The sequence below is a fragment of the Onychostoma macrolepis genome, chromosome 01, assembly GCF_012432095.1.
Source record: "Onychostoma macrolepis isolate SWU-2019 chromosome 01, ASM1243209v1, whole genome shotgun sequence".
Taxonomy (NCBI): domain Eukaryota; kingdom Metazoa; phylum Chordata; class Actinopteri; order Cypriniformes; family Cyprinidae; genus Onychostoma; species Onychostoma macrolepis.
Window position 1 is genome coordinate 10,671,747 of NC_081155.1, and position 14,178 is coordinate 10,685,924.

At 34.3% G+C, this 14,178-nt stretch overlaps 1 long non-coding RNA gene across 1 annotated transcript; it reads left to right on the forward strand.

Moving 5' to 3' along the window:
• Nucleotides 1–12,522: 12,522 nt before the first annotated feature.
• LOC131548692 (uncharacterized) lies at nt 12,523–12,848 on the forward strand. Its single transcript, XR_009273225.1, has 3 exons — nt 12,523–12,577; nt 12,664–12,735; nt 12,821–12,848. It is a non-coding gene; the product is annotated as an uncharacterized LOC131548692 (long non-coding RNA).
• Nucleotides 12,849–14,178: the final 1,330 nt, after the last annotated feature.

A 14,178-nucleotide genomic window follows, 5' to 3' on the forward strand; every position in this document is an offset into this window, starting at 1 on the left:
TCAGTGTTTACAGCTGTTCAGTAATTTGACCATTTCATCTAACTTTTGTTAATGTATTAATTACAGATTATTTTGTAATTACACATTTGTTTGTAATTTAAGAAAACAGAAAATGTACTGTATAAAAATACAGTAGTTTTTCATTAAAAATGTGAATTATTGTAATTTGTCATTAATTTCATAATCAAATAACAGCCAAGTAGTTAATTCAGATAATTGCTTTGAATGCATCAAAATAAAAGAAAACAACTGATCACAGTTATTTTCCATAAAATTATTTTTTTTTATGTTTTCTTCAGAGACGACTGCCAGTTGAATAACTTTGAAGAGGCTCACATTACAAAACAAGTTGCAAAATATTCATTATAAAGAACATACAGTCTTTAATGTAGTAATATTAATGTAGATGTAAAAATTTTAACATCATTGTATTCTATGGATTTCTTCATTCACATATTCCATAAAAAATATTAATTATCTAAATTTATTTATTACTGTAATGCCTGAAAATAGTAACTTTTTAATTAATGGATTTATTTATATGTAAATAGTGTTAATCAACATGTTATAATCAAATGTTAAAAAGAACACTGAAGCATGTTAACTTAACTGTCACCCACAGTTTTGAACAGAGACATTATAGTGCACTATCCAAACTTAATTTTTATAATTCATGAATGAAAATATTTTGTAACATGATTTTAATGTACCATTTACATGGTAATGCAATGTCTGATTTTAAAATGGGTTTCAAAGGATGAATTTTGAAATTTTAAGTTTTCTACTGATAAATAATTTATGATTTCTAATTCGTGATAGAGAAAAGGCAACTAAGAAGACTTTCTGTGACAAAGGTCAGAATTCATGTCATGATGTAGATTTTTCAGGTGCACTCTTGTCATAAACAGAGGTGTCAAATCCAGGGTCAGAAAGTAAAAGTCCTGCCATGTGTTTATTCCACCCATGAACTCAGCAGCTGATTTCACCAGAGGAGGAACCAACTCATTCCTTTCAAGTCACAAGCAAGTTTCGAGTCAAATCCCAAGACCTCAACGAGTTGAGGTAATTAAGAGATAATTGAGAGACTAATTAAATGATGATTGTGCATTAGTGATGAACACCTGCTGTTACTGTGAATCACAGAGGATCAGATGTTGATGTTTTATTGGTTAAAATGATACCACCATCATGTAGATCAGTGTTTGCTTTAGTTGGGCTCTTGACCCTTGACTCCTGTGTTAGATCTCTGTAGCAATGCATGTGCTGTTGTAAAGCGGAGAGACAGTGAGCAACTGTTAGTTGTTTTCATATGATGAGGTAATCATCAGGTGCTTACCTGTTTGCATCCAATATACTGTGTGTATATATATATATACACATACAACATTTTTCATTTTTAATTTAGGTTCTGCTTTGAATAAACAACTCTGTGAAACCAAATGCAATGAATTTACTGCTGTAGTAGTTATAGAGAAAGAATTTTAAATCTAATGCATTTAAATATTTAAACTCCAGTCCTACTCAGACACACACAGACATCAAGAACCAGCATGAATCTCAACAATGGTGACAATCAACAAAATGCTTCATGCTGCAATGCATGCTGGGTAACACCACAGTATGAATAATTATTGTCACCACTGTTGAGGATCGTATGATAAGTGTTCATGTCTAAAAGCCTGAGCAATATAATTTTAATTTTTTCCAATATTTAATATTACGATGGCATTTGTTTAATAGTAAATTCCTGCAGTTCTGTAACAGCTGAACGTCAGTAAATAAACCAAAGAGAAACACCTTCATGATGTTCATTCAAGTGACATGAAAGCCAAAAGTGTAAGCTCATCTGCTTCCTCAAGCTTTTAATTCAGCAATGTGCAAATGTTTGTTGTGAAGCAATATTTCAATTGCTTAAAAGCAATCCATTCTCAGTTACTAAAAGGGTCAAGAGCCCAACTAAAGCAAACACTGATCTCCATGATGGTGGCATCATTTGAACCAATAAAACATCAACATCTGATCCTCTGTGATTCTCAATAACAGCAGGTGTTCATCACTAATGCACAATCAACATTTAATTAGTCTCTCAATTATCTCTTAATTACCTCAACTCGTTGAGGTCTTGGGATTTGACTCGAAACTTGCTTGTGACTTGAAAGGAATGACTTGGTTCCTCCTCTGGTGAAATCAGCTGCTGAGTTCATGGGTGGAATAAACACATGGCAGGACTTTACTTTCTGACCCTGGATTTGACACCTCTGGTCATAAATTAATCTATTACTTTTCCTACATAATTTTTAACAGAAAAGTGGTAAAATACCTATTTAGGAGTCTTAGACCTTTCCAACGATATATAGTTTGTCATGATTAGATTAGGATTTAATTGTAAAATAGTGAAGTAAGGTATCCCACAGGGTGGACGGTGACAGTTAAGAGGTTAAAGTTAATGAGAAATTAGTTTAGTAATTGAGTGATGATTGAGCATTAATGAAGAAATGCTGTTAACAAACTGAACCATTGAAAAAAAAGAGAAAAAACGAGCAGAAAACAAGATCTACTGACTTCAACCACGGCCTTAGATGAAATCAACACAAGATAAAAGACATTAAATCTCAAGATCTCAGCAGAGGATGATTAAACAACTCCACAAACAGCATCACCAGCTTCACAACTAACCAGATTGACTTTAGATGTTGATGTTTTAGTTTTGTTTGAATTACCATTATCGAGGTCAGTGTTTGCTTTAGTTGGGCTCTTGACCCTTGACTTAAAATATTATAATTTCTTTGGCTGCCATAACAGCGTGTTTGTTTAGACATGTTTAAATCATGTTGGTTTGACTTCTAAAGAAATCACCAGCATTTAGTGATGCACATAACTGTTTATGCAGAGCATTGTCACTGAGTGATTAAAATTTGTTTTGTTCACATAAAATTTAAAGTTTGATCCATCAGTTTTAAGATTAATCTGAAAGACTTTGAAAGTAACGCACTGAAAGGTTAAAACTGCATTATCATACAGACATCAAGACTCAGCGTATGAATCTCAACAATGGTGACAATCAACATATTCAGATAAACAGATCCTCTGTGAACATTACAAGCTACTAAAAGTCACAACAAAATAGCAAAACAAAAGGAAATGGTAAGAATAAAAGAAAATACTAACAACTGCATAATTTATTCATGTCGCATTGCATGCTTTATGGATTAGTTTTGATTATGCCCCAGAATGCACTGCAAAATGGATTTATGTTGATTGTCACCATTATTGAGATTCATATGCTGATTCTTGAAGTCTGTGTGATGAAGAAAAGTACATTTTCAGTGCAGAATAAGTCTCAAAAGTCTTTCAGATTAAACTTCAGGTCGTTATGTACAGAATCTCAATAACAAAGTTAACTAATAAATCTATCAGTGACTATACCCAAATTAATTCAGTTATCAAGCCACTACACGCTGATTACATCTTATAAAGTAACCAACACTGATCACATTTTCTCTTGGCTTTTTCTTGCCATAACATGTCTAAACAAACACGCATGGCAGCCAAAGTAACTGTAATGAAGTCAAGGGTCAAGAGCCCAACTAAAGTAAACACACTGCAGAATTCAAACAAACTAAAACATCAACATCCAAAGTCAGTCACAGTAATGTGAAGCTGGTGATGCTGTTTGTGGAGTTGTTTAATCATCCTCTGCTGAGATCTGAGAGATTTAATGTCTTTCTTGTTGATTTCATCTGGCTGTGAAGTCAGTTGTAGTTCTTGTATTTCTGCTGTTGTTCTTTTTTTTTCTTTTCAGTGATTCAGTTTGTTAACAGCAGGTGTTCTTCAATGCTCAATCATCACCAATTACTAAAATTATCTCTTAACAAAAGCAGTGTTACTTTTTAACACTCTGTGTGTGGATTATATATAAGTGGATAACACTGATTACAAAACATTTGTTTGTAATTACAAAGAAAATGTACTGTATAAAATAAAGAACCAACTGATTAAAACAATTATTGTAAGTCATTAATGTCATAATCCTTAAAAATAACAGCCAATGGTTTAATTCAGAGATAATTTTACAAAGTTTTGACTGCAATTCAAAACAAAAGAAAACAACCTGAAAAAAATGATTTCCATAAATTACGTTTTTTTTTTTTTACAGAGTTAATTGTATTCTAAACTTAATTGCAATCATGTTAAAGCAATGTCTGAAAAAACAAAACTCCAAGTTTAAACCAGTAAAGGCATGTATCATGTCAGTTTTGACATGTATATTGCATTATTATGTAATCAAAATGAAAATTATTATTGTGGTCTTCAATGATAAGTTACTTTAATGTACAGATTTGCACCAAAAAATTATAATTATGCTGATCATAAAATTTTCAATAAGAAACTTAGACTTTATGATATTTTATTCTCATCCATTTTTTATTGTCTGTGTGTTGTCTTCTAAAACACTAAATCAATTTTTTGTATGAGCAATGTTTGATAAAAAGCTCTTTCAATTCTGATTCTGAGAAATGATTGTATTTGATATGTCATGAAATAAATTATTATTTTTTAGTATTCTGCAAGTTTCATATTGTTGTGATGTCTGTCTGTTTATCCTTTGAATGTAGTTTTTAAAACACATTGATTTAAAAATAAATGACATTTGATACTGATAGTTCACTTTTATTTATTATCTACAAAATGCTTACAATTAAAAAAATGTTTATTTCCTTATTGATGTAAGAATACACAACAGTGTACTTTGAACAAATTTTGCAATTGATAAGATTTGAGCTCATAGCTGACACAGTCAACTAAATGCACAAATGAATTGTGGTGTATCACATTTGATGATAAAAAAAACCTCATATGTTTCATGTCATAAACATAGCCAAGTTCATTTGAGGTTAAATTAGCAGTAGTATATTCAGTAAGAGAGAAAGACATTGCACCATTTTAATTTCTACCATCACTGTTTTCTATGTTCTCTTTGACAATTCCAGTTTTAACAAACACACACCATTAAACAAGTTTCTAAATATTTTCTGACCTTGTAGAACATACAGAAATCTTTAAAGTAAAATTATTTGCTCTAAATGTTACAACAACATTTCTGTCATGTTTCTTCATAGAGACAACTTCCAGTTCAATAAATTTTTGAAAAGAGGCTCACATTTACAAACAAGTTTCACATTTATTGATTTTCAACATATCAGAAGTCTTTAAGTACAAATTGTTCTAAATTATACACTGACATTTCTGTATTATACTTGCTCATAATGGTTTCAGAGTTCTTTTTAAATAAATATTTTATTAGTAAACCTCCAAATCAACACCCCAGTGTATAATCCACACTCAGAGTGTTTGAAGCAGTGTTAATGAGATAATTAGTTAATTGAGTGATGATTGAGCATTAATGAAGAACACCTGCTGTTAACAAACTGAATCACTGAAAGAAAGAGAAAAGAGACAAGACGAGCAGAAATACAAGAACTACAACTGACTTCAGTCACAGCCTTAGAAATCAACACAAGAAAGAAGACATTAAATCTCTCAAGATCTCAGCAGAGGATGATTAAACAACTCCACAAACATCATCACCAGCTAATACTAACCAGACTGACTTTGATGTTGATAGTTTTGTTTGAATTATTATCGAGGTCAGTGTTTGCTTTAGTTTCTTGACCCTTGATTTAAAGCATTACAGTTACTTTGCTGTAATTAGCGTGTTTGTTTAGACATGTTAGTTATGAAAAGAAAAAGCCAGAGAAAATGTGATCAGTAGTTGGTTATTATAAAGATGTAATCAGTGTAGTGGCTTGAGGAACTGAATTAATTTGGAGTATAGTCACTGATAGATTTATTAGTTAACTTTGTTATTGAGATTCTGTACATAAGACCTGAAAGTTTAATCTGACTTTTGAAACTTATTCTGCACTGAAAATGTACTTTTCTTCATCACACAGACTTCAAGAATCAGCATATGAATCTCAATAATGGTGACAATCAACATAAAGCTCTTTGCAGTGCATTCTGGGAGCACCAATCAAAACTAATCCATGGCTCCCAGCATGCAATGCGACATGAATAAATTATGCAGTTGTCTTAGTATTTTCTTTTATTCTTACCATTTTTGTTTTGCTATTTTGTTGTGACTTTTAGTAGCTTGTTTTGTAATGTTCACAGAGTATCTGTTTATCTGAATATGTTGATTGTCACCATTGTTGAGATTCATACGCTGAGTCTTGATGTCTGTATGATAATGCAGTTTTAACTTTCAGCCGATTTACTCAAAAGTCTTTCAGATTAATCAAACTGATGGATCAAGCTTTATATTTTATGTGAACAAAACAAATTTTAATCACTCAGTGACAATGCTCTGCATGAAATCAGTTATGTGCATCACTAAATGCTGGTGATTTCTTTATAGAAGTCAAAACCAACGACATGATTGCCATAACTAACATGTCTAAACAAACACGCTGTTATGGCAGCCAAAGAAATTGTAATGTTTTAAGTCAAGGGTCAAGAGCCCAACTAAAGCAAACACTGACCTCGAATGGTAATTCAAACAAAACTAAAACATCAACATCTAAAGTCAATCTGGTTAGTAACGTGAAGCAGGTGATGCTGTTTGTGGAGTTGTTTAATCATCCTCTGCTGAGATCTTGAGAGATTTAATGTCTTTATCTTGTGTTGATTTCATCTAAGGCTGGTTTAAGTCAGTCAGATCTTGTTTTTCTGCTTGTTTTGTCTTTTTTCAATGGTTCAGTTTGTTAACAGCAGGTGTTCTTCATTAATGCTCAATCATCAATTACTAAACTAATTATCTCATTAACTTTAACACTGCTTCAGTGTTACTTTTTAACACTCTGAGTGTGGATTATATATACACTGGGAGTGTTGATTTAACACTGGAGGTTTTACTGTGTATAACAAATCCATTAATTAAAAAGTTACTATTTTCAGGCATTACAGTAATAAATAAATTAGATAATGTAATATTTTTGGATGGAAGGTATGTGAATGAAGAAATCCATAGAATACAGTGATGTTAAAATTTTACATCTACAGTAAATATTACTACATTAAAGACTTGTAGTATGTTCTTTAGTCAAATGAATATTTTGCAACTTGTTTTGTAAGAGACTCTTTTAAAAGTTATTCAACTGGCAGTGCTCTAAGAAGAAAAACACTGTAAAAAAACATAATTTTATGGAAAATAACAGATTTTTTTCATTGTTTTTTTTTGAATTGCATTCAAAGAAAATTATCTCTGAATTAACATTGGCATTATTTTAAGGATTATGAAATTAATGCAAATTACAATAATTCACATTTTTAATACAGAAAATAAGTTTTTATACAGTACATTTTCTGTTTTCTTAAATTACAAACAAATGTATGTAAAATTACAAAAATAATCTGTAATTAATACATTAACAAAACCGTTAGATGATAAAATGGTCAAATTACTGGCAGCAACAGCTGCCAAACAAAAAAAATTAAAGTAAAATATCCTTATTTAAATAATCTGACAACACTGTTATTTTACAGGTATTTCCTGAATTTTATGATCAAACACCTTCACTGAAAAACAAAAGACAAAAAACGGTCAAATGACTGGCATTGCCAAACTAAAACTTAAAATTAAAGTAAAATCTCCTTATTTAAACAAGCTGACAACACTGTTCATTTGGGAATTTCATAAATTATTACAATCAAACACCTTCACTGTAAAATTAACTAATTAATTAATTGAACGTCACATGACTGGCAACAGAACATTAAACACTAATAGATCTCTCTAGATCTCAGCATCTTCACTTATTACAAACCAGTCTGACTTTATTTATTTCATACAAAACTTCTTATTGAGAATTAACAGAGGTTTAGATCACCATTGTGGAGATAAGCGTTTGCTTTAGTTGGGCTTCTGACTCTTCACTTTATAATATCATCTTTTCTCTGGCTGCTGTGACTTTGCTAACGAGAAATTACTCTGATCATGTAAATCTGGTTACTTATTGATGATGAGTTAATCATCATGTAGTAGCATGATCACATCATGAGTGTTGTCTCAGAGTATGTCAGCATTTAATGTTTGTTATTTGTCTTTTTTATACAGCGTTTTTGTGATGTTATGATAGTCAGAGATTCATTTTTTTATCATTATATAGAAATTGTTTTGATTCACAGAAACATCAAGAATCAGCACATGAATCTCAACAATGGTGACAATCAACAAAAAGCTTGTTTTGTGATGATCAGAGCTAATCTGAATATTTTGTAGATTGTTACCATTGTTGAGGTTCATATGCAGATTCTTGACGTCTGTGAATCTACGTGCTCGCATCTAAGCAATTTCTTCAAAATACTTTGCAACCCCTAAAGTATCAAAGCAGGGCCACTTTTCAAGCAATAAAATTGTAACACTACAGCAAAATGAAATTAATAAATTTAACATATTCAGACATTTCTGATGAGGCTAGTGAGTTAAGCTACTATACGATGACAAAACCATCATCAGTACGTAAACCACTTCATCTGATCAGAATTTTTCTTGCAGGTTTTGCTGTAACAAATGTGCTTTAAAAACACACAGTTACAGCAGCCACAGAAAAAAAATATTGTTTAAAAATTGAAGGGTCAGAATCCCAACTAAAGCAAACGCTTATCTCCACAATGGTGACTCCAAACTTGATTAATTTCAATAAAACATCAACATCGAAACCTCTGTTAATTCTCAATAAGAAGTTTTGTATGAAATAAATAAAGTCAGACTGGTTTGTAATAAGTGAAGATGCTGAGATGTAGAGAGATCTGTTAGTGTTTAATGTTCTTTTGGGATTTAAAGGGTTACTGTTGTCTGTGTTTTGTGGGTCACCATTGTGCTGAAGACTAGAGTGTGTGCTTCAGTCCAGGAGAAGACCTAGAAACAAGATGTTATGCTGAATGTATCTTTATTTAAAAGCAGTAACTGTGGAGTTGTTGACACGTTTCTGGATGGGGTTTTATCTAAGAACGTTAAAAATTTTAAAGATAGATTTGACAACACCCGTCTCTTTTAACCTCCCAACGGAATATGTTTTTATTAAAAAGTTCTTAAAAAAACATGTTTTAGAAAAACAAGATGTCACAGTTTTAACTGATCACAAGGCTATTGTCTCTCTTGTGCAGGACCAGGAGCCAGTGAGTCCGATTCCAGGCCTGACCACAAGCGAGGCAAAAATAGTATGGAAGAACGCTGCCCACCCTGCTCTCCAGAACAGGCACAAGGACTTGACGTGGATGGTAGCCCATGAGATCCTCCCGGTCAGGGCGGTTATGCACTCCAGAGGCATGGCCAAAAACGCTGTCTGCCCACGGTCCGGGTGTGGTCACCCGGAGACCATACGTCATCTGCTCTGGGAGTGCGGCGCTGCGCGGGACCTGTGGGCCAAAACCGGCCCCCTGTTTTTCCCGTGCCTGCCAGCGGGTGGGGCCCAGATAGGGTACCAGCTCGCCATCCTTGGGGTGGGCCGGGGCTTGAAGGATCTGACACCACGGGAATTTACCTCGCTCTGGCTCACCCTTAACGTGATCAAGGATGCCATCTGGGCCACCAGAAACCTGCTGGTGGGGAAGCGCGTTACGGTACCCCTCCATGCATGCGAGCTAATGGTAACATCAATGCTGCAGGGGTACCGGACGACGATATTCGGACGGGGGGGCCGGGGTCGCACGGAAAGGGTCCCGGCCGCCACCGATCCTGGCCGCCCGTAGATGCACCCTCACCACTCTGGCTACGGGAACAGCGGGCCAGCGGGCCGGAGGAGAGGGGATCTCCGCTGGGCGCCGGACACGGGGGGCCAACTGCCTGTTCTGGAGAGTGGCGTGATGGCCAACTTGTTAGAGACTCACCCTGGTCCTGCACAACAGATGACATTTTATCATGACTTTTTAAAAATGTTTTACTCCTTTTTGTCTTGCCTTTTTTACATCATTTTTTAATTTACATTGAGCCTTGGATTTTTAAAACCTTTGAACCCATCCTTTTAAAGCAAAACACAAAAGCACTTTTACAAAACATACACTGTTGGTTTTAACATTTAAAATTGTATGTCTTAATTATTATTGATTGTATGTGCTGTTGTTTTGGAAGAGATGAAATGTTTTAAATAACATAAAATAAATAAAAAAAATTTCAAAAGAAAAAAACTGTGGAGTTGTTGATGTAGCGGTAGTTATGAGTTTTTGCACTTATGTTGTTGTTAGATGATGGTTAACTGCAAAAAAAAGTTTCACAGAGAATGTTTCACAATTATTATCCAGACAATACCTGTAAAGTAAAAAAAAAAAAAACTAAGAAAAAAATAGGATGTTGTACCTTAATTTTACAGTTTTTGTTTGGCAGCTGCTTCTGCCATTCATTGACTGTTTTTTTAATAACGTTCTTTAACCGTTATTTCCATTAATGGTAAACGCTTGGCACCCTGTGCTGCCAAGCATTTCACTGTTTTTTTACATTTAATTTTTTTACAGTGCATAGAATATAGACAGATGTGGGAAATGTATCATTTAGAGCAAATACTTGTAGTTTAAATAGTTCTGCTATGTTGTACAATTTCAGCTAAATATTTAGACGTGTTTTGGAAAGGTGTGAGCCTCTTTTCAAAAGTTATTCAACTGGAAGGTGTCTCAATGTATGCAACCATCAAACAGAGAGATGTGGGAAAAGTGTCATTTAGAGCGATTTCTTGTCCTTTAAAGAGTTCTGCTATGTTGTACAATTTCAGCTAAATATTTAGAAATGTGTTTTGGAAAGGTGTGAGCCTCTTTTCAAAAGTTATTCAACTGGAAGGTGTCTCTATGAAGAAACCCATCGAACAGAGAGATGTTGAAAATGTATCATTTAGAGCAAATACTTGTAGTTTAAAGACTTCTGATATGTTGAAAAGGGTCAGCTAAATATTTAGAAATGTGTTTTGTAAAGGTGTGAGCCTCTTTTCAAAAGTTATTGAACTGGAAGGTGTCTCTATGAATAAACCCATCTTACAGAGAGATGTGGGAAATGTATCATTTAGAGCGATCTCTTGTCCTTTAAGGAGTTCTGCTATGTTGTACAAGGTCTGATAAATATTTAACAACTTGTTTTGGAACAGTATGTGCCTCTTTTCAAAAGTTATTGAAATGGAAGGTGTGTCAATGAAGAAAAACTTTGAATACAATGTTGGTAGAAATTACACATGTAAAGAAAACAATTGTAGAATATGTGAGTGAGGTACAATTTATTAATAAAACATCTTAAAGAAAGTTTAGCCATTACTTTATGAAGTGTTGACCCAAAATCCCATGCTTTCTGAGTTCTTGTCAAGAATCTGATGGATTCAGTGTCATGGACAGTGATATTTCTGCAGGACTGTAAACATCAATCAATGCACATGAATTGTGATATTGTCAGAGTGTAATGTTAAATAAAGATTTCATACAACAGGAAAACATAAAAGTTATTTTAGCAATTCTTTTCATCTCAACTCAACAACTGGAGAATACTGTTACAATGTTAAGTGTTTAGCACACTTAAAACCAGAAAAAAACCAGAGGTGAATAAAACAGCAAGACATGGGCTGCAGTATGTTCTGTAGGGTCCAGACAAGATGTTCCAACTTGCTTTGGAGCAGTCGACCCATGCTTTCAAAACCTATAGAAATAAATCATATATGTCATCGTTAACACCAACACAGTTCTTGCTCATTTTGAGGCAAATAAATAAATAAAAAGCATTATAAATTGAAATTAGACATTAACTATGTTCAGGAGATTACACATGATTTCCCAGTTGTATGTATTGCTACAAAGTTCATTATTTGTCATTTCCTAAACGTCTCTTCAAACAGCATAATTATATTGCAGTTTTTATTTTTATTATTATTGTTGCTAAAGGAGCATTAGAAGGCATAATGGGAGTGATATTTCTGATACAAGTAATTGTCTCTTTCACACAATTAAAAAAAATTAGAACTTTTTAGACGGTCCCTATCTTGCTTACCGCTCTACATTGGACATTCGACGGACATTCGCAAGTAAATATGCCATTAAAACAATACTTGGCCATTTTGTTCGATGGTGAAAAAAAGGTAGTAGGTTCACAATGATGTCGCTGATTAGAATTTGCAAAAGAATCATTTTTTGCACATATAATTAGAAAGTTATTGAACGCGGAAATGTTGTGAATGTTGTGAATGTGCGAATATAAAACCAACTTTACCCAAGTGTTAAAGGTGAGGATCATCTCTGTGGAGCTCAGTGAGCTCATTGTCTGTATATAAAGAGTAACAGTTCTTCTTCCTCTCGTCTGCTCGGCTGAAGAAAGCAGCTCATCTCTGATCAGGGTCACAGTGGGAATCACTGCAGCTGTTGTCTTGACGTCTGTGATTCTGCTGGTTTTCATCGGGCTGTTGATCAGAAGGTGAAGGAGACTCTGCGTCTGGACTGTCAGAAAGATTCAGAGTCAGTTTGTGTTCACGTTGATTTCTTCTTCTCTCTCAGGAAACGAGCGACTCCGTCAGAAGAGCAAAAGCACGGAGGATCAGGACACAATAAGACGGTGAGTACATCTCCTCATGTCTCTTCTCATCTGTGTCTGTCAGTTCTGGAGGGAGAATGAATTCTCTCATCGTTGTGTGTCGTCAGCTGGAGTCTCCTGAGGACGCCTACATGAGCCTTGAGCCCAAGTCCAGATGTTCTGAATACGACACACTGGATGTGAGTTCCTCTGCTGTTGCTGTTTATCATCTGGCTGTTTAACATCAGATCTTATTAGTGATGAATATGTTCACTTCTTCTCTAGAACATGAAGAGATCCTGTGAAAACACAGACTACCCTGAAGCTCAGAATCCTATATATTACAACATTGACAAATGACTAATCCATTTACATGACATTTTTTTTATGATTTATTTTCTCTGGCTTGGAATTAAACAGTTTGCTACTTGCAAACCCTAACTAAAGCAAACCCTGATCGCCACAATGGTGAGGTTAAACAAAACGTTTTCAATAAAACAACTAAACTTCTGTTAATTCTCAAATAATTTTTATAGACGTATGACTGAAATAAAGTCAAATTGTAATGTGTGAAGCTGGTAATGCTGTTTGTGGAGTTGTTTAATCAGATCTTGAGAGATTTAATGATGTCTTGTATTTCAGTTGAGTTCATCTAAGGCTGTGGCTGAAGTCAGTTGTAGTTCTTGTTTCTCTTTCATTCAGTGATTCTGCTTGTTAACAGCAGGTGTTATCTATAAGGAGAGTAAATATTTAACTGAACTGTATTATTTTGCACAAGAGAGATCTATTAGTTTAATTTAGTTTTGTGGGTCACCATTGTGGTGGAGAGTAGAGCCTGTGCTTCAGTCAATGATGAGCCACAAACACTGATGTTCTGCTGCTTTATTTAAAGACAGTAACTGTAGAGTTGCTGATACAGTGATGATCTCTTTGTTAAATGCTTTACCACGTGCATGTGTGCTATAGCTGATGATAAACTGCAACGATTTGTGTTAAAGTCATGTTTTTAGTAACTTCACTATTACAAATTAAGTGTTTGTAGTTTTATATTAAGAGATATTCCTTCTTAATAGACTCAAATGAAATAAGTTTACCAAATGTTTACACACCATCATAACAATTTTACAGCATGCAAGAGTTTGCTGTATTTTTACAGTACTCTTGTAAATATACAGTCTTACTGGCAACCAAAATTGCCAGTAAGTTACTGTAAATTTTACAGCAATTTTTTTACAGTGTACAGTGATTCCAACTCCATTCAAAGATGAGCTGCTTTCTTCAGCCGTGCAGACGAGAGGAAGAAAATCTATTACTCTTTATATACAGACAATGAGCTCACTGAGATCCACAGAGATGATCCTCACCTTTAAGAGGCTAGAGCACCGTCTATGGAATGCCTTTACACCCGGAAATGGTCAGTCTTTTCTGATTGGTGTACAACATGGAGCCTGGACACACTCTTATGCACAGCCCATGTTGCATAAGACTGCCCTACTTTTGGCATTAGCATCAGTGAAGCGAGTGGGTGATTTGCAGGCGCTGTCAGTCAGTGCTTCCTGTCTTGAGTTGGGACCTAACCACTGTAGAGTCCTTCTCAAGCCAAGACATGGCTACATGCCGAAAGTGCTCTCAAATCTGTTCAG